The sequence below is a fragment of the Danio rerio genome, chromosome 4, assembly GCF_052040795.2.
Source record: "Danio rerio strain M-AB ecotype USA chromosome 4, GRCz13ab, whole genome shotgun sequence".
Lineage (NCBI taxonomy): Eukaryota > Metazoa > Chordata > Actinopteri > Cypriniformes > Danionidae > Danio > Danio rerio.
The window spans coordinates 63,486,055-63,506,762 of record NC_141024.2 but is presented as its reverse complement, the minus strand read 5'-3'; the positions used below and the strand labels follow the sequence as shown (position 1 = coordinate 63,506,762).

The following is a 20,708-nucleotide window of genomic DNA, read 5'->3' as shown; positions in this document are numbered from 1 at the left end:
TAAACGTTTCAAACGTTGTCCACTAGAGGGCAGCAAATGTCTTTTTATCACCCACCTTTAATGTCACTTGCTGTTTCATAGAGGTGCAGTTTCTAAAATAAATGCTCAATCACGGTCTTGATCTATACACTGGCTCAACTCTGCTCAGTCTTCTCCTTCAGTCGTAAGTGAAGTGCACTTGTTCTTTGCTTTGAGGAGTTAAATCATCGGTTAGAAAATGCTATCACTAGTTAAACCATTACTTGGCATAAAATAAAAGCCACACCTCTTTTGCCTGTGACGACGTGCTGTCAATCATACTGTTATTCAACATCCAACTTTATCTTCGGCGGATCAAGGTAACACAGACTATTGTTATTTAAATAGTTCTTTTACTGTTATAGTGAACAGTCTACAATTTTCGCAACATCTTTCGACGTGCTGTCAATCAAACGGTTGCTGAATCATTCTGCTTCGGTGAAATGACCACCTAATGACTAATTGGTACTTTAAACAATCAGGGCCAGATTAAGCAATGGGCACAGGGGTCCGTCCTCACTTAGAGTTTGCCTGCTCCTCATCACGAGTAAGAGAAGTAGGAATCATTATTAAGTGCGTGTATCATGGAGGACTCATATTCCTCGAACTGGATTGGAGAGGTGTTATCCAAATCATGTGCATTGTAAGTTTGTAGAAGTCATACATTATAAATACCCTTAAAAATAAATGTTAGTACTGCTACAGTGAACTTGAACAAGCATATTAAAATCCATTAATTTCCCCTAGTTGTATTAGTATATATATATATATATATATATATATATATTTTTTTTTTTTTTTGTGTGCTTTAAATGCTTTAAAAAAAATGTTAAATCTTTGTAGACTAGAAATATATGTACTGTATATAATTTTTTTTTAAATGGGGGCAATACATTACAGATACAATTTTTTAACAAATATTATATTAATCTTATTTTTTTTATACAACTATGGGGTGCGGCTATAGGGGGCCTACAAGACATTGTGCCCAGGGGCCGCTGAGTTACTAATACAGGCCTGTAACCAGTGTATAGGGAACACGCTGGTATTTTTGCAACCGCAGTAAGGTGACAGTCACACACCCTTTGATCGTTGCATTGATGTCCTCTATGGTTAGACCTCAAAAGACTTTTCTTTACTGAAAAAAGTATACATGAGCAATTGTATGCAAATGTCAACTTGCCATAAAAAAAAGTTTTACAATGCTTTAAAACTTCTCAAAAATGTATCTGTGTATTCAAACTATTATACTTGATTTAGCAAAGTCACACAAGTGGCAATCTGTCACATCCAAAACAGAGAGAGATCACATCCATAAAGATGGTTTTTCCTCATAAATACAGACATGTAAAATCAGATCAATCAGTCATCTTTGAACTACAGTGGTCCAACACTTATCTTTTCGATTAGCACCGATTATGTTGGGTTGTGCAGTTTAATTTAAAGAATTTCAACAAACTATCTTGTATACTTTAAACTTGCAGACTGTTTCGTCACATCCATAACGCATGTTTATTTTTCGAATTTTAAATATAAAAAATGTTTCCTAATTGATATTTTTCTGCTCCCACAATTCTGTGACTATTTTCATCCTGAAAAAAGTATAAAGAGATGTTTCAATATAGTGTTAACATATACTTCATCTGTCACTTTATATTTTGAGATTTTACTACAAATGGCACATCCATAACACTGGAATTGCTCATATATATATATATATATATATATATATATATATATATATATTGTGGCGGACCTGCCAGTGTGGTTAGCAGCGTCCTCATGGAAACGACTCATCACACCTCATCACGGGCTGATCAGGGGCAGCTGCTGCTCATTGGGAGGAGAGTATTTAACAGACGCTGTCCTCACAGACAACGAGCACGATGACAGCAGGCTACACGCTGAGTTCTCTCCTTCCACTGGGCACCCTGATCGGCACTTCGCCCTGCACAATCCTTGGACCCTTGGACACAGAATTCCAAAGACGACAGCGCCAACAAAAGTGAAACCGAAAGCGCCATAGACGAAAACGAAAAAGACCCGGCAACAAAAGACCTGACAAAGGACCCAACGACAGTGCCGACAGACCCAACGATGACATCGACAACAGTGTCAACGATGAAAGCGCCACCGACGACAGTTATAAAGAGAGTGACAACATAGTCTCGCAGGCACCTGCTTTGCCAATGCCAGATGCCAAAAGAAAGCGGGATGAAGAGGAGCTGGACTATCTCCTGCAGAAATTTTGGCCCAAAAAAAATTATTGCAGGGAAAAGCTTGATGAAAGGCAACAAGCCATTTTTTGCTTAATGACAACGGAGCTGAACATAAAAGGTGAGTAACCCTGTGTAAGATTTCCAAAAGAAGTTAGATTGCATGTTACTGAAAATAAAACGCCTTATATCTCTTTCAGACAGGACCAACATTGATTAATGCGCTGAAAATAATCCAACAAGGTGTTTGCAAAGGCGTGAGGCCAAAGAACTGGAGTCCCCCTGGAATAAACAGTTTTATACAATACATAGTAAAAAAATCTAAACTTATGTGAAAAAAACCCGCAAGAGTAACACTTGAGAACATTTTTTATTTTTTTATAAAAGTGTAGTTTAGATTTGTTTTTACATTTGCATGCTGTTGTCTCTCACACGCGCACACACACACCAAACATTCTAGTGTCATGTAAGAGGCAAATAAACTAAAACAAATGTGTTAAGCACAAATATTTATATGCAAAACCTTATGCATTTCTATCTGACTTATACATCTACATCTAGAGTAACGTGTTCAGAGTAAGCAACTGTGAGGGAGATGCCATCCATCACAAGGCTGAGGGTCCACACAGCATGTCATCTGCCGGGTGAAGCAACAAGCTGGACAGTCATCATCTCTTTCTATTACAGCAAGCATCAACCAGATTTACACAATGGCTTGCCTTCTGCCCTCTTGCAAAATGCATTTGTTTCAAGTAGCAAAAATGTGACGAAGGGGATACCACCTCCAACTAATTTTTAACAAGGAAAACACAAAACTATGTAAATATAAGTAACTAGACATTTGCACGGCAGTTATGTAAAAAAATACATTAAGACATTTCCGCTGCAGCATAAAGATTTTTTTTTTGACATGTGTAAAGATGACACTATTTTAAACAAAAAAGTTGTGAGTGTTTTGTTCAAATCTGTAGTCATCTTGACAGGTAAAAGTAAAAAAAGAAAAAAAAGGTCAGCTTCCCCTGAAACAATTTGATGTTATTTTAGATGAGCTGGATCATCATGTCATCCAGAGTATAAATAACCTTTCACTCAAACTATGCAGCTTATCGGACTTCACTATCGACCTGAAATGCTGATCTCCCTTCACTCCACCCTTATAGGACAGTGAGAAATAACCCATAGTTAGTAACGTTCATACTTATGGATATTGAGGACACAATGTACACACACACACACACACACACATGTAAAAAGATAGACAGACGGATGGATGGAAATGATACAGGTATGTAAAAGAAATTAGCTCATTCTATGGATATTAATAATCAACAATAACTTTTTTTCTTAATTAATATTCCGGCTTAAGCTTCGGTCAATTTGGTCAAACAAACATATGATTGTATATGATCCTGCCCGCTCAACCAAAGCGGACTCTCAGATTATGAATATTAATTATCAACAATAATGAATAAATATTAATCATTAACATTCTGGATTAATTTATTGTTAACTTGACCAAACAAACATAACCAGAGCCGCCGCTCTTCCAAATGGACACGGTAATGATCTATTCATTTAGAAAAGGGAATTATTACTACTTCTTGTAAAGTAGAATAATAATTTATAAGCTTTAAATCAACTTATAAAAGCTAGGCAGGGAAATCTGTCTTTCAGTGACTTTTTCTGTGAGGCAAACAGTACAATTCGTTTGATTATAATGGGATTTATAGACTAGTCAGACGGATAACAAACAAATGCACGAACATACATAAAACATAGAACAAAGGTAAACCATGTGGAGATAGACTATACGGGTCTATAGAACATGTAACAAACAGAGAGAGATAGCAAAGCGCGGAAATAGAGATTTCAGATAAAGAGTGGCAAAATATCTTTCAGTTCCACACACACCATTAAGGATCACCAAGATTATACAAAACACCTTTTTGATAAAAGGGGCACAGCTTATCAGCATAACTAAAAACACCTGGACTTTAATGTCTGGAGGTCTCTCTCTTTATGCGAGTCTCTTCCTTGTCTGATGATTCCGGTGCTGTCCTTCTTGATGCGTGGAGTTTGCAATACAGGTTGGAGGAACGCGATCGCAACTTTAAACTGAGTTTATTTTGCCGGAAAATAAGAAAACGTGGGTTCGGAGCGAGCCACGCGGCATAAAGGAGCCGCTAGACCTCTTAACGGGATGGCCTCCTTGAGCAGTACCCGACATGAACAGGTACATCAACAATAAAAGTACATAAAGTACATCAACATAATACTCACACTTATATTATTTATGCTCTAAAAAGGCCTAAATGAACCAGGCATACGGGTTATAAGATAGGTTGTACAGGTAGGAAAGGTCAGAAATGAGATACAAGGTTTGAAAGCATAACATTTTAGTTTTTTGCTGGTCCCTGATTTCTCAGCCCAATTTCTTTTTTTGGACTAGTGTCCTTGTGAGTGTGTGTGTGTGTGTGTGTGTGTGTGTGTGTTTGGGCAGAAATGTCTTTGAAGCTCCCGGCCTATCTCTCTGGGTGGCTCTGGATAACGAAAGGTGTCACGGATACCCAGACTTCGTGGAGCCCGGAGTCGTAAAGCCCACGCAAGATACTCCTTGATAAAAATTAATAAGTAATTTTATCTGTGGACTGTACGCTACAGGTAATTAAAAATCGATATGAACTGTGAGAAACTGACACGGCTAGCATTTAATTGGTTTTCTCATATATAGCATAATAACAACAACCTCAAAATGATCGAAGTAACTCGAAATGTAACATTTTAACCCCCTACATTGTTTAAGCTATTATCATGAACAATATAAGGGTCTGAAATCGCCGGTAAGACTGATAGCAACAGAGCACCACCAAGTAACTTCATTGACTGTAAACATGTCTCATATGCTAATATGATTTCTCCACTTTGACTTTCCAAAGAATCCTGCCTGAAATCATATTAAAACGGTCAAGGTCCGAATGTGTGAATATAAAAACAAACTTGACCTCAGTGGAAAGGTGCCCGTTTTCCATAATTAAATCAGCAACAAACAACCAAACTGCATTTTCAGCGACAGATTACAAAGTTTGTGAGCTACGCAGGCGATCTGTTTTACCAAAAAGTTTGGGCAAAATCTCATTTTATCAATTTAAAAGGTCAAAACAATTGTTTTACTTACCGAAATCAAATTACCTCAGGTCAACACGGTGGGCGGAGTCAATGGATTTGATTGACAGCCTGAACGAGATTTACTAACAAGTTTTTTTTTTTCAATGTTTTTGCCTAATCTATATTTGTTAAACAGACCGCCGTAAAAGGGGATCCGCAGCATTGATTTATTCATATAAAAAAAATAAAATAAAAAAAAAGGCATGTCCTAGAGAACACAACACAGATCATTTTAATTGAGACCAAAGTTTTGCAGGATGTTTTGATGCTGACTGTGACCACCAGAGACCAACACAAGATGAGCAAGATCCAGGGTCTCAAAATCAATTCATGGAGGGCCGCAGCTCTGCACCGTTTTGCTCCATCCCTAATCTAACAGAGCTGATGCAAACAATCAAAAGTGTTCACAGTTTTGAATTATTTGGATCAGCTGTGATTTAGTTTGGGCTGGAGCAAGAGTTTTGTTTATTTATTTTACTTATGATTTGCTGTCTTTTCCTTCTGCTTTTCCCTTGTACTTGGATTTGTGGGCCAAAGTGGCTGCAGGAGGTCGTCCAGCTCTTTACTCCTCTTTCTTTTGGCATCCGGAATAGACAAAGCAGGTGCCTGCGAGGCTATGTTGTCACTATCCTTGTTGCTGTCTCTGTCGTCGGTGGAGCTTTCATCGTTGGTGCTGACGCTTGCCTTTGTCGCTAACCCTTGCCCTTAAGTTTCTCCATTTGCCTGCTCTGGTCTGTGATGGTGGATTTTCAGAGGTCCTGGATTTGACTACCTTGGCCAGGAAGTCCTCCTGCTTCTCAGGGGGTTCTTTGAGTGTCCTTTTAATTTCTTGATGAGCTTCGTTTTGTTGGTGTCGTTTGGGTCATGCGAAACACAGAAAAGGTGAGAATTATCATCAAGTTGCTTCGTTTTCTAATGTCAAAGTCATTTTATTTTTTCTCTCTCTACATTGCAGTGTTAATTTTTCTGTTTCCTACTTTTTGCTTGCAGAATCCTGCCACCTGATTCCAATCTGTGCAGCTAATTTCCTTAGATGTATAGACCTGAGGGGCTGGTGGCTTTATTGGATTTTTTATTTTGGACCCCCATATCCGGACATACTTTTATTTTACATTAAGTTGCATATTTTCTTAATAACAAAATAAACCAATGCTCGCCTCATGGCAATCAGAAAGATGACTAAGGAATGTGTTTGTCTCATAATTCTTGGCATGCTTGATGCTAGGATCAAAGGGTGTGTGTGTGCACGTCACTTAAAACTAAATACTAGCGTATTACCTATAAACTGGTACAGTGCCCATTGGTCAGTCATTTCACTAAATTACGGTAAAAGAGCGATTTAACCTACTACGTTACACATTGATAATTTCTGTTCTTTGTTTTGATAAACTTACTCTTAATATTGTATTTTTGATCTTTATATTCCTAGATCATTTGAAGTACTTTATCTAGAAGATACTTCTATTAATCTAAAAAAAGGAAAATAAATATCTATTTAAGATATTTTTGGCATCAAGTAAAAAAGCTATAACCCGGAAATGGTATAAAGAAGAGCCACTAACTAGATGAATGGTTCGAAATTATAGCAGAAGTTAAGGAAATGGAAAAATGACACATGCACTTGGATTACAATTAGAAACCTTTGAAAAGAAATGGAGTAAATTGCTGACTTTCTCCTCAACAACAATATAATTATAACTGAACATTTACATAATTCTATAGGTTATGTATCATTGTGAAAATAAGTTTGTTATATAAATATATATATAACAAACAAGAGATGCAAGTAAAGCTTAAAATAATATCATTGATGGTGAAGTGCACCATTTCCCAAAAACTATCAATTCTTGAACACTGCCAGAATATATGCACATGATGTGCCTCTTTTACTCAGCAGTTTCTCCAACAAGGATAAATAGTCCCGGATTGTAATGATTTAATTTTGGGTGTAATTTAAAAAATAAAAATAAAAAATAAAAAAATAAAATCGAATTAAGTCTTTCCAACAAAACTCGCGCCACATTCTTGAGCTTGTTGAGGTGTGTGGGACAGCACATATTTTAACCCATTGGTCTTAATTTAGTATAATGCCTACTTCATTTACCAATTTTAATCTTATATAGTCTGTTGAGAGTCCTCTAGAATTACTTATTGCTCTATATAATTTAGAAATTTTTTAGTCATACTTTTCTTGTATGTCTGTACAAAAATCTGAACAAGCTGGTTGTTCCAGTCCTCATCCTGTATTTATTTTGTTTAATAGTCCAGCAACTGTAAAGATCTAAATACATCTTGCTTTTGAAGACCAAACTTATCTTTTAAAGTTTGGAAGCATTCCATTCTGCCATCTTTTATAATTGTACAAAATGAAGAGATTCCTAAATATACCCATCGTTTAAATCTATTATCCATAGTTACAGGATTGAAATCAGAGTCATGCGCCACCCAATTCAAGATTTTAATTTGTTTTTCCAAATGAAGTTCCTTCACCACTGTATACTAAGTTTTCAGAGTAAACTCTGTTAGTGGGTTAAGATACTGGATCTTCATCTGGAAATTAGTTTATTTTTTTTTTTTACCTATTAATGCTTGAATTGGTATTTCCTGAATTTTGCTTTCTATTTCCTTCCATCTTGTTTCTACTTCAAGATCACACCAACATGCCAATGGTCTTAATTGTGCTGCATAATAATAATAATAATAATAATAATCTTTGAAATTATAATAATTTTGCCCTGTAATGTCAGACAGGGCAGAACAAGACTTCGCACAGGACTTCTTTTGTTTTTATTTGGCGGATCGCACCAGTTCTTGTGCATTACCCCCCACCTGCCTGTAACCTGATTCAGAGACTCTACTGTTCCCATTATAATCCCTTCCCCTAACCTAGTGAGAGACTTCGTATCCGCCAGCGCCGTGTCTCCAGTTCCTCTGACTTCTGCTCAGTCCTCCCACTATGTCAGGTTCAGAAAATAACTCCCTCCCTCCCTACCTTAAACTTTATAAATTTGCATTAAAGTAATTCTAATAATGAAATATTATTAATCAGTCCTGTGTCTTTTAAAAATCTAAACAATGCAGTGTACTTAATATGCCTTCCTACCTCAGGATTAAATAAAAATTTCAATGTAAACTCATAATCTCTTTCTTGACTTCTTCCCATAACTCTCTTCTTTCTTCATTATACCGCTCACAATGCATGATCACATGTTCAACAGATTCATTTTTCCCACACTCATAGACCTGTTCTGTGCTGTGCCATTACCTTCAATGTACTGTTAGGTCCAGTATGCCCAATTCTTAGTCTGGATAAAATAGTATCCTCTTTCCTTTTGAGTGCCTCACTTTACCTACTTTTAGCTGAATATTGTAAATTTGTCTTCTATTCTTTCCTGCTTCCCAATGGAGCTGCCATTTCCCCATTATTTGTTTCTTTATTTTTGCTTTAACTTCAATTCTACTGTAATTCACTTCCATTCCTATATTCTCTTCCATAGTAGCTTGCTTTGCCATTTTATCTGTTTCTTCGTTTCCTTGTAATCCCACATGAGCTGGCACCCAGATAAACACTACCTTTACTCTCTCCATCTAATTTATACAACTCGTATAATATTTCAATTGCTAAACTTGCCTACAGTCTGAGTGTTTTGCTTCAATGCTTAAGAGCAGAACTGCAATCCGAGTAGACTAAAACTTTCTTAATTCCCACATCTTTCACCCATTCTAAAGCTAAACTTAATGCCAACATTTCCCCTGTATACACTGCCAATTTGTTTGAAATCCTTATTTTTTTTAATTATATTGAACTTTGGAATTACATATGCTATTCCTAGCTGGTCATTATCTGGATTTTTTGATGCATCTGAATAAACATGTATCATATCTCCGTATTCTTCTATTAAATATTCCCTTACATACATTTCCTCCAATTGTCCCATTCCCTCTTTTTGTCTGTTTTCTAACATTTTTAAATCCACTACTGGTTGAGGCAGAACCCACAGAGGTACAGCAGGTATAATCAGTCTGGGAGATATACTTAACTCTTTAATGTTCACTTCCTCTACTAAATGTTCCACTATCCACCCAAAACAGTTACATTCACTTTTTCCATACTCCCAGCATTTCTGTAAAACCTTAATTGTAGGGTGAGACTCCTCCTGCCCCATTAGATTAACCCAATAAACTGCCGTTAACCGTTTCCTCAAACTAAGAGGCATTTCTCCTACTTCAACTAGAAGTGCTGACACAGTAGATGATCGGATCGCTCCACAACAAATCCTTAATGCCTGAGCCTGTATTCTTTCTACCTTCTCTAGATGAGTCTTTGCTGCTGAACTGTACACTACACAGCTGTAATCCAACACTGATCTAATCAGTGTAATATATATAGTTTTTAAAGCCAATCTGTCTGCCCCCCAGACCTGCCCAGCTACACATCTCATTTTGTTCAGAACCTTTTTGCATTTATCTTCCATCCTTTTAATATGTTCATTCCATGTAAGTCTATGATCTAACCACATACCTAAAAATCTTTTTTTTGATACCCGTTCTAGCAGTTGATTATATAACCTTAACTTCAAATTTGTTCCTTTACTTTTTTTGTAAACAAGACCACTTGCATTTTTCCACTGAAAACTTGAAACCCCATTTAAAATGGACCACTCTTCAACCTTATTTAATGCCTCTTGCATTTTCCTCATAATATAATCTATATTTCTTCCCCTAAACCACAAAGCTCCATCATCCGCAATTAAAGACCTACTTATCCCCCCTATCTACTTTCTCAAATACTTCATTAATCATTATAATGAAAAGCAACGGGCTTATGACACTCCCTTGAGGAGTACCATTCTCTGTCAATTGTTTTGGTGTTTTAAATTCTCCTACTTTTACCTTAATTGATCTCTCTTGCAAAAAAAAAAAATATTTAACCCAATTAAACATTCTCCCTTCTACTCCCATTTTTTCCAGTTTTATTAACAGTCCATCATGCCATGCCATATCATAGGCCTTTTCAATATAAAAAAAAATACTGCTCCCACTGATTCTTTATTCATTAATGCTTTTCTTATATCTGTCTCTAAACATACTACTGGATCCATAGTCCCTCTACCCCCCAAAGCCACTCTGATTTGGTGATAATTTCTTACCCTTTTCCAAATGATACATTAATCTGTCAGTTTTTTCCATTATTTTACCTAAATGAGATGTAAGTGCTTTTGGTCTGTAGCTGTTTGGATTACTATAATCTTTTCCTGGTTTCTTAATTGGTATAATTAAAGCTTCTTTCCAACTCGTTGGCAAAATTTCTTCTCTCCATACCTTATTGCAAAAATCTAGCATAATATTCAAAGCCTTGTCACTTAAATGTTTAATCATAGTGTAACTTTATCTAAACCAGGGGAAGATTATTTTACTCTGTTTATACTCTTTTCAGTTCTGCCATTTCCAATGGAACATCCAAAACACTGCCTGTTTCTTCTTTCCGTTGCTTTATCATAGGATTACTTGATAACACCTCCTCCCTGATCCTTACTCTATCCTCACAAAAATTTCTAGAGTTTACTTTGGTGAATGCTTCTCTTAGCATCATAGCCTTTTCTCTGTCATTCACTGCCATCACGTTTCCTTCTTTGAGCACAGGAATTTCCACATCTTTTCTAATTACTCTCATTTTTCAATCATATTCCATATTTCCTTTTCTGGTGTACTTCATATTTTGTTACAAAATTCCCTTCAGTATTCTTTTTTTGTTTGCCTTAATACTCGCCTAACTTTTGCTTGAACAGTTTTATATTCTATTAAATTTTGAAAGTTATGTGAATTTGTCATTTTTTTTAAAAATGCCTTCCTTTTTCGTTTTATGACTTCTCAGCATTTCTCATTCCACCAAGGCACTATCTTCCTCTCTCTTCCCCCTTTACTCTTTGGAATATATTTTTCAGCTGCCTCCATAGTTACTGCTACTATTCTGTTGTTTTTTCATCATCGTCAGATATCTCCTTTTTATCCAGTGTTTTTAACCCTTCTTCACTAACTGACATAAATTCTTCCCAGTTTGCGTTTACATAAATCCATCTCCCACCAATCTTTGCACAAGACTGAGTGTGTGAGCTGCTTTTATGAGTGAGTGTGGTTCATCAGTGTGATGTGCTGCAGGTGTGTGTGGTAATTAGTGTTTGTGCATGACGTCATGGTTAGAAGTCCGGTGACGGTGACCTCTGCTGGCCAGCGAGGGGAATGACTGGGACCGAGACAGTGACATTACAGGTCAGCTGCATCTTGTGTTAACCATACTCCTAAGTATTTAAGGGAGTTTAGTTTCCAATTATTATTTAATTTATGTTGAAGTTTATTGTTTGGGTTGTAGCCAAATTATAAAATTTGAGTTTTTTGTATATTTAATTTGTACCCAGAGAGTTCTCCAAACCTTTTAAGAACAAGAAGCAGACTAGAAAGTGATTCATCTGGATTGGAGAGATATAGTAGCACATCATCCGCATATAGAGCAATTTTATGGTCTACCTTATTAATGTTAATCCCCCCAATTGATTTTTCTTCTCTAATTGCCTGGGCTAGAGGTTCAATGTACATGGCAAACATCAGGGGAGAGAGGGGACAACCCTGCCTAGTTCCTTTTTCTATTTTTATCTTTTTTGAAAGACAACCATTTATTTTTATCCTAGCCTCTGGGTTTAAATATAAACATTGAACGCTTCTAACTGTATTTTCTGTAAATCCAAATCTATATTAAACATTAAATAAATATTCCCAATTTACACAGTCAAATGCTTTCTCTGCATCTAGGCTAACTAAAATTGCTTTAATGTGATCTTTTTTAATTTGTCGTATTGCATGAACTATGTCTATCAAATCAGGTAAAAATGTTTCAAGTCTCTTGGCTAAAATAGAGGCAAATAATTTATAGTCTCCATTTAAAACAGACACAGGTCTACATGAACTACAACTACAGTGTTATCCTTCCCCTCTTTAGGTATGACTGAGATAATTGCTTCCCTCCAAGAAAGGGGGAATTTCTGCCTCTTTAAGTGTCCAATTAAATGATGATATAAGAAGAGGTGAGATCTCTTTTTTTAAATGTTTTGTACCATTCAGAAGGTAGACCATCATTGCCGGGTGTTTTATTATTTTTAAGATTATTTATAGCTTTATCTAATTCCTCCTCTGTAATTTCTTTTGTTAGGAGACTATTTTGTTCTCATCTAATACAGGGAAGATCAAGAGAATCCAAAAAAGCTTTAATTGATGTATTATTTACCTGTGTCTGTTGTGAGTATAAAGATTTATAATAGGTTTCAATTGCCTCTTTAATTTTATCCAGACTATATACTATTTTTCCTGAATAGGGGTCCTTTATCTTATGAATTGAAACCTTTTGTTGTTGTTTTATAAGTTTCCATGCTAGCCTTTTTGTTGCTTTTGGTCCCGTTTCATAAAAGGCTTGCCTTAAGAATTTTAATTTCTTTATGTCCTCTCTATACATCTCATCTGTTTTATTTTTTATATTTTTGATCTTCAAAATCTGAGTATCTTTACTAGTTGCATGTTGTTCTGTTAATTGCTTTAATTCATCTTCAAGATTTCTAAAATTGAAGTTCTTTTATCTTCTTAAGGGTTGCTGTAATAGAAATGATCTTGCCTCGTAATACAGCTTTAGCTGCATCCCATAAGATTATAGGACTTACTTCCCGATTATCATTATTCTCTACGTATAATTCAATTTCTGATTTAATTTGGGCCACTACTTCTGTTTTCCCTTGTATACTTGTATTTAGCCTCCATGTTTTATCAGCTTTTCTGTCATTCAAATTTAAAGTGAGGTATAATGTTGCATGATCTGATACATCGGCCGCTTTCATTTCACATTCTTTTATCCTGTGTCTGTCCCTGCTAAACATAAAAAAATAATCAATCCTACTGTATACTGCATGGGGTAAAGAATAATAGGAGTATTGTCGTTTTGAGGGGTAAAGATCTCTCCAAACATCTAATACTCCAAGATCTTTTAATGAATTCTTAAAACTTCTTATTTGAGCCGTTTTAATTCTTTTATTATTGGAAGTGTCCTTTTGTTGGTTATGAACTATATTGAAATCACCTCCACATATTGTTATTCCCTTAGTCTCCATAGCCAAAAGGTTGATTATTGTATTGAACAGCGTTTTACTGCCAGGGGGTGCATATATATTTACTAAAGTGATTAATTGTTTATTTAGTTTTCCCTGAAGCAAAATATATCTGCCTTCTTTATCTGATATCTCTTTTAGCAATTCAAAATTAAGAGAATTATGTATTGATATTGAAACTACCCTTTTATTATTTTTCCTAAAAGAACTATAAAAAGGTTGTGTATGTCCAAATTTTTTTAAGTTTATCATGTTCAGATGGGGAAAGGTGTGTTTCTTGCAAGAATATGATTTTTTTCATGTTTCATTTTGGCTATAAACTTACTCCTCTTAATTGGATTATTTAACCCATTTACATTTAAAGATGCAATTTTAACATATCTCTGCATGGTAATTTCGAAAGTTAAGTTGGCAACCTTTAGAACTAACATAAATGATAATAAAACTAAACAAAGAACCAGGAAAATTGGCTTCCAAAGTTGTGGGCCACGTTTGACCCAGCAAAACCCAGCTGAAGTCCTGGGGAGAGGGATTTATTCCTGCCTCTCGCAGGGGTCCCTCATTTCTAACATACCAATCTAATCACTTGTCCCCGGTCTTTTTTCTTTTTAACTCAGATTATTAACTTAAGTAAATATTATTTTAAACAAAATGATTTCTATGGCCACTCGAGGATTCCAACCAACTAGGAGTCATGAGGATTGTTCAAATACAAAATGAAACATATTCAGTCCAGAACGACGTAGTTTTTACCTTTTAAATGACTCTATCGAGAAGAACACATATTCAAACAAACTGTAGAATGGTTAGAGTTCAAGTATTTCAGCCGAAGTCAGTTCGTACTCATAAAGTAGAATTAAGGTGCTTCAAATGTGACGAAAGGGGACATTTCGCAAGCACCTGTACAGCTGTGTCGGGCCCGGATTGTAAATTGGCCCTAATACCTGCAAGGAGCTTGTCACGCCGAGTTGGCTTTGTCCGCTCGATTGATCAACGCGTACGCCTTGTTTTATCCTTGCAGGCCTAACTTCACTGGTGAAAGCACTTGTGGGGTTTCTGTAGTGTAGTGGTCATCATGTTCGCCTAACACGCGAAAGGTCCTCGGTTCGAAACCGAGCAGAAACAGTGCTCTTCTTTTGGCGAGAAAATAATAGCATCCACTGCCGCACCAGCAATTATCTTTGACAGGCACCCAATCAAAAAGGGTTATCAGCTCGATCTGCTTGAAGGTTTCCGTAGTGGTTATCACGTTCGCCTCACACGCGAAAGGTCCCCAGTTCGAAACTGGGCGGAAACAACCTCTGGCTTTTATGACAATTGTCAAATCAGGCTTCTGTTGAGTACTGACGTTCACTGAAAACATTCTTTCTGCAGAGCGGTGTGAGGCTAGAAGTTTGAATTCAGCTCAGTGTTTACCGCCCCTCGCGGTGTCGCAAACTTGCGTAGAATCTGATTTCTTTTAGCTTTGTGTTGTGCATGAGCAGGTGGCCAGTGCGTTTGCTGGCCCTTCACGGTGCAGACCGTACAAGACAGCTCTATAAAAAAAGACTATAAATACTTGAAGCAGCACTGGCCTATTGGTTTCCGTAGTGTAGTGTTTATCATGTTTGCATTACACGCTAAAGGTCTCCTGTTCGAAACTGGGCGGAAGCATACAATTAGCGGACACTTTTGTCCAAAGCGACATACAATAGTGGAGGTATTCAACAAGACAAGGCAATGCATACGAAAAAGGGCTATTTATTCCAAGTAATTTGTTTGTGCTCAGAGAATTTAGTGCTGGAGTAGGAGTTTCGTTTTCTTTAGAGAGAGGGATATTCACCGGGGTTCGGGTGTACTCTGAAGAGATGGGTGTTAGCTGTCGTTTGAAGGACACCGGTGTATCCGTAATCCGAGTGGGAATGGGAAGGTGATTCCACCAGCGTAGAACATTGAATGAAAACATTGTGGAAAGTGACTTTCCGTCTCTCTGCGCTGGCACCACAAGACAGTGCTCTCACCCTAACCGGAGGCTCCTGTGGTTATCACGATGGCTTTACAAGCGGAGGGTCTCCTGTTAGCAACTGGGCGGAAACATTCAGATTTGCTTTTACGCACATTCTCAATTGGCTCTCTGCTCACTGGATGATCCACGATACAAGGGCATGGATCTGTCAAATGTCATGACTTGACGTTGTACGAGGATTTGACGAAAAAAATGCCCTGCAAACCTTAAAAAGCAACACCATCCCAGGACAATTCTTTTGATCCCCTTTCAGTGCACTTGCATTAAAGCCCGCGTGATGCGGCACTTTGTCAGTGTTACTGTATCGTTCGGACATGGGGGCAGAGAGTTAAAGAATTCAGCCTGAGCACACTGCCACAGGCTCGGTTTGTCAGAAGTGGGATTCGAACCCACGCCTCCAGTGGAGACTGCGACCTGAACGCAGCGCCTTAGACCGCTCGGCCATCCTGACATGCAAGCTTGGCAGGAGCTGTCTCCTGGGAGTCACACCGCAGTACCGTGACATGGAATCTGGTGCTTCACAGCTTGCCCAGCTCCGGCTGTCCAGCTCATTGGCGCTGCAGGCAGCTAATCTGTGCTCACCTCCTGGGGCTGCGCCTAGTTTCAATAGCCAACACTTGACAGCTGTCATTGCTTACGGCCACACCACCCTGAGGGGGCTATAGAGCAAACAGGAAGTGAGTTGGCAGCAGTAAGGAGAGAAAGGCTCTCCCCATTTTGTTTGTCTACCTTTTTGTTTATTGACCTTGAGTGTTTTTGTTTCTTTGTTTTCTTTTTGTCTTTAAAAACCACCTAACAGCAACATTTTGCTGACTGAAGGGTGGTTATGTAGTGTGTTTTATTTTTAATCATGGACAGATTCCCCGGCAACGACATGGAAATGGAGGGACTTGCAAGAAAGGATAAAGAAAATGGGCTGGATAATAGACGGAGAGGTAAAGAAAATGGACTTGACAACAGACAAAGAGATAAATAAAATGAAGAGCCCGGCCAACGAAGAGGTGAGAAAGGTAAGGATAAGCAAGAGGTACAAAGAAGAGTATGCACAAAGGAAGCAACAGTAACTGTAGAAGTAGAAAATGTAAAAGATGCAAGAAGATTTGATATAACCAAAGCAGTCACGGAGCTGATTGGAGAAGGAAGAATGCTGGCGGTGAGACCCAAACAAACAAAAGGAGTATGAAGTAACAATGGAGACTGAAGATGACACTGAAATTTTAATAGACAATGGATTGACAATTAAAGGAGTGAAATCTGAAGTACGGAGGTTACAAAACAGAGACTATGTTGTTTCGTTCAAGCATCTGCCTGTTTACCTAGCAAATGAAGAAATTTTAAGCAAGCTAGAGAGATGGGGAGTTTTCCCCATATCTAAAATTAAAAGAAGATTGTATCCTGGCACAAACATAGAAGATGGAACAAGGTTTGTAAAAAACAGATTTCCGGAAGAGATGGTCTCCTTACCATACAGTACCAAAATCGAGACGGCGGAAGCGCCACAGCACTTTAGAGTCATGCACACCAATCAGGTAAAAACCTGTCGACTATGCATGAGCTCAGAAAATGTGATGAAGGAACGCCCAGAATTCAGGTGCTTCAAATGTGACGAAAGGGGACATTTCGCAAGGACCTGTACAGCTGTGTCGGGCCCGGATTGTAAATTGGCCCTAATACCTGCAGGGAGCTTGTCACGCCGAGTTGGCTTTGTCCGCTCGATTGATTACGCCTTGTTTTATCCTTGCAGGCCTAACTTCGCTGGTGAAAGCACTTGTGGGGTTTCTGTAGTGTAGTGGTCATCACGTTCGCCTAACACGCGAAAGATCCTCGGTTCGAAACCGAGCAGAAACAGTGCTCTTCTTTTGGCGAGAAAATAATAGCATCCACTGCCGCACCAGCAATGATCGTCGACAGGCACCCAATCAAAAAGGGTTATCAGCTCGATCTGCCTGAAGGTTTCTGTAGTGTAGTGGTTATCACGTTCGCCTCACACGCGAAAGGTCCCCAGTTCGAAACTGGGCGGAAACAACCTCTGGCTTTTATGACAATTGTCAAATCAGGCTTCTGTTGAGTACTGACGTTCACTGAAAACATTCTTTCTGCAGAGCGGTGTGAGGCTAGAAGTTTGAATTCAGCTCAGTGTTTACCGCCTCTCGCGGTGTCGCAAACTTGCGTAGAATCTGATTTCTTTTAGCTTTGTGTTGTGCATGAGCAGGTGGCCAGTGCGTTTGCTGGCCCTTCACGGTGCAGACCGTACAAGACAGCTCTATAAAAAAAGACTATAAATACTTGAAGCAGCACTGGCCTATTGGTTTCCGTAGTGTAGTGTTTATCATGTTTGCATTACACGCTAAAGGTCTCCTGTTCGAAACTGGGCGGAAGCATACAATTAGCGGACACTTTTGTCCAAAGTGACATACAATAGTGGAGGTATTCAACAAGACAAGGCAATGCATACGAAAAAGGGCTATTTATTCCAAGTAATTTGTTTGTGCTCAGAGAATTTAGTGCTGGAGTAGGAGTTTCGTTTTCTTTAGAGAGAGGGATATTCACCGGGGTTCGGGTGTACTCTGAAGAGATGGGTGTTAGCTGTCGTTTGAAGGACACTGGTGTATCCGTAATCCGAGTGGGAATGGGAAGGTGATTCCACCAGCGTAGAACATTGAATGAAAACATTGTGGAAAGTGACTTTCCGTCTCTCTGCGCTGGCACCACAAGACAGTGCTTCAGGTGCTTCAAATGTGACTATATGGGACATTTCGCAAGGACCTGTACAGCTGTGTCGGGCCCGGATTGTAAATTGGCCCTAATACCTGCAGGGAGCTTGTCACGCTGAGTTGGCTTTGTCCGCTCGATTGACCAATGCGTACGCCTTGTTTTATCCTTGTTTTATCCTTGTTTTATGGCTCTCTGCTCACTGGATGACCCATGATACTAGGGCGTGGATCTGTCAAATGTCATGACTTGACGTTGTACGAGGATTTGACGAAAAAATTCCCTGCAAACCTTAAACGACAGACGTCTGCAAAAGATTGCAGTTCTTGAAACAAAGTTACCTCTGATCCGAGCAGAAGCGTTCGCTTACTCAATGGCAGAAAAAATGATGACCTTTCACACAGTCTACATTCGTTCTGTCAGTTTCTCTGCTTAGTTTCTGATTTGGTCTATTTGGACATGTCGACCTCCTGCTTTGCTGCGGTTCGGACCGCCTTTGCCTAGAGCTCCGTGCTTTGCACTCTTGCCTTGTATATTTTCGTCCTGTTTTCTTACGTCAGCCTATCAGCACAGTGCTCAAACGACATAGCTTGAAGAACACGACGGGATCTACAAACGTTCCGCAAAAGAACTTCACTGACGAAAGCGGAAGCGCTAACGAAACAACCTCTCGCTGCAAGCACCTTACATTCCTGGGACGGGAAACCACCGACGGCTGGCTGCGAAATTGCCTCTGGTTCAGATTGGTTTAGAACCGTCCCTCTGCCTAAAACGCCACAGACGTCTGCAAAAGATTGCAGTTCTTGAAACAAAGTTACCTCTGATCCGAGCAGAAGCGTTCGCTTACTTAATGGCAGATAAAATGATGACCTTTCACACGGTCTGCATTCGTTCCATCAGTAACAGCGGCAGGCCGGCAAATAAAATCCTGACATTCCACAGGGCACACTCGCTTGGCGGAAAAAAGCCACCGGGGGCTCTCTTTGCGTGTTCCTTCACCTGGTCAAACCGCTTTGAGGGGGGACCTTTCGAGTAGTTTTCTGCGTCAGAACAGACTCTTCCAGCGACGGGTGGGCAGGCCTTCCACAGGCGCGCGCAGCTCTACTGGAGCAAAAGAGGCTTGGCAAAGGACGAGGAAGAGAGGGAAGCGCCGCTCCAGCCGGGTCCGACGCTACTGCCTGAACTCTGTCTTGAACCACTGTACTCAGGGGAGAGCGCGAACGCAGTCCCCCACTACCAGAAATTATGACGTGGAGATTCCAACATTTGGGGAATTCGCAGGGGTCAGCGTGGCCGGAGTGCAATGGCCAAGCCTTGCCCTGGGTGAACCACCTTCTTGATCATGGTATCTCCCCTGCCAGGTAGGTATGAGTTGCCGGGTGGCGCAAATGGCAGCCGCCGTTTTCTATCGGCCGTACTCCAGGGCGGTGATGCCCAGCAACCGAGCGTGGGGAATGGGCCAGCAACCCCTGTCCCCTGACGGCGCTGTACTTGCAGCAGACGTGCCTGTGCCTGCAAACCACTCGCTAGTAACTGTGGCAACGCATGAAGAGTTTGAGCTTCCTCCAGATGCTTGCTTTGTGTTTTGTCATCAGTTGGGGCTGCCAACACATGGATTCCACTGGACGCACTTGATCTGGGGATAACAGACCCTCTATGGGGGGAGGGGAGGGGATCCTCCTGTTCTTTCTTTCTTTTCCTCCATCTGTTTTCTTTCTCTACAGATGCCGTTTTTCTCTGCTTAGTTTCTGATTTGGTCTATTTGGACATGTCGACCTCCTGCTTTGCTGCGGTTCGGACCGCCTTTGCCTAGAGCTCCGTGCTTTGCACTCTTGCCTTGTATATTTTCGTCCTGTTTTCTTACGTCAGCCTATCAGCACAGTGCTCAAACGACATAGCTTGAAGAACACGACGGGATCTACAAACGTTCCGCAAAAGAACTTCACTGACGAAAGCGGAAGCGCTAACGAAACAACCTCTCGCTGCAAGCACCTTACATTCCTGGGACGGGAAACCACCGACGGCTGGCTGCGAAATTGCCTCTGGTTCAGATTGGTTTAGAACCGTCCCTCTGCCTAAAACGCCACAGACGTCTGCAAAAGATTGCAGTTCTTGAAACAAAGTTACCTCTGATCCGAGCAGAAGCGTTCGCTTACTTAATGGCAGATAAAATGATGACCTTTCACACGGTCTGCATTCGTTCCATCAGTAACAGCGGCAGGCCGGCAAATAAAATCCTGACATTCCACAGGGCACACTCGCTTGGCGGAAAAAAGCCACCGGGGGCTCTCTTTGCGTGTTCCTTCACCTGGTCAAACCGCTTTGAGGGGGGACCTTTCGAGTAGTTTTCGGCGTCAGAACAGACTCTTCCAGCGACGGGTGGGCAGGCCTTCCACAGGCGCGCGCAGCTCTACTGGAGCAAAAGAGGCTTGGCAAAGGACGAGG

General features: G+C 39.6%; 2 protein-coding genes and 5 non-coding genes across 7 annotated transcripts in view; 4 read left to right on the top strand and 3 right to left on the bottom strand.

The window, feature by feature from the left end:
* LOC137489757 (protein NLRC3-like) overlaps positions 1 to 20,708 on the bottom strand; it is a 407,221-nt gene that overhangs the window by 236,435 nt on the left and 150,078 nt on the right. The window lies entirely within an intron of this gene.
* LOC148682312 (uncharacterized) overlaps positions 1 to 20,708 on the top strand; it is a 342,019-nt gene that overhangs the window by 250,172 nt on the left and 71,139 nt on the right. The window lies entirely within an intron of this gene.
* trnav-aac (transfer RNA valine (anticodon AAC)) lies at positions 14,599 to 14,671 on the top strand. Its single transcript has one exon. It is a non-coding gene; the product is annotated as a tRNA-Val (tRNA).
* trnal-cag (transfer RNA leucine (anticodon CAG)) lies at positions 15,920 to 16,002 on the bottom strand. Its single transcript has one exon. It is a non-coding gene; the product is annotated as a tRNA-Leu (tRNA).
* Positions 17,327 to 17,399, top strand: trnav-aac (transfer RNA valine (anticodon AAC)). Its single transcript has one exon. It is a non-coding gene; the product is annotated as a tRNA-Val (tRNA).
* Positions 17,504 to 17,576, top strand: trnav-cac (transfer RNA valine (anticodon CAC)). Its single transcript has one exon. It is a non-coding gene; the product is annotated as a tRNA-Val (tRNA).
* Positions 19,469 to 19,632, bottom strand: LOC137494478 (U1 spliceosomal RNA). The gene has a single exon (XR_015486955.1). It is a non-coding gene; the product is annotated as a U1 spliceosomal RNA (small nuclear RNA).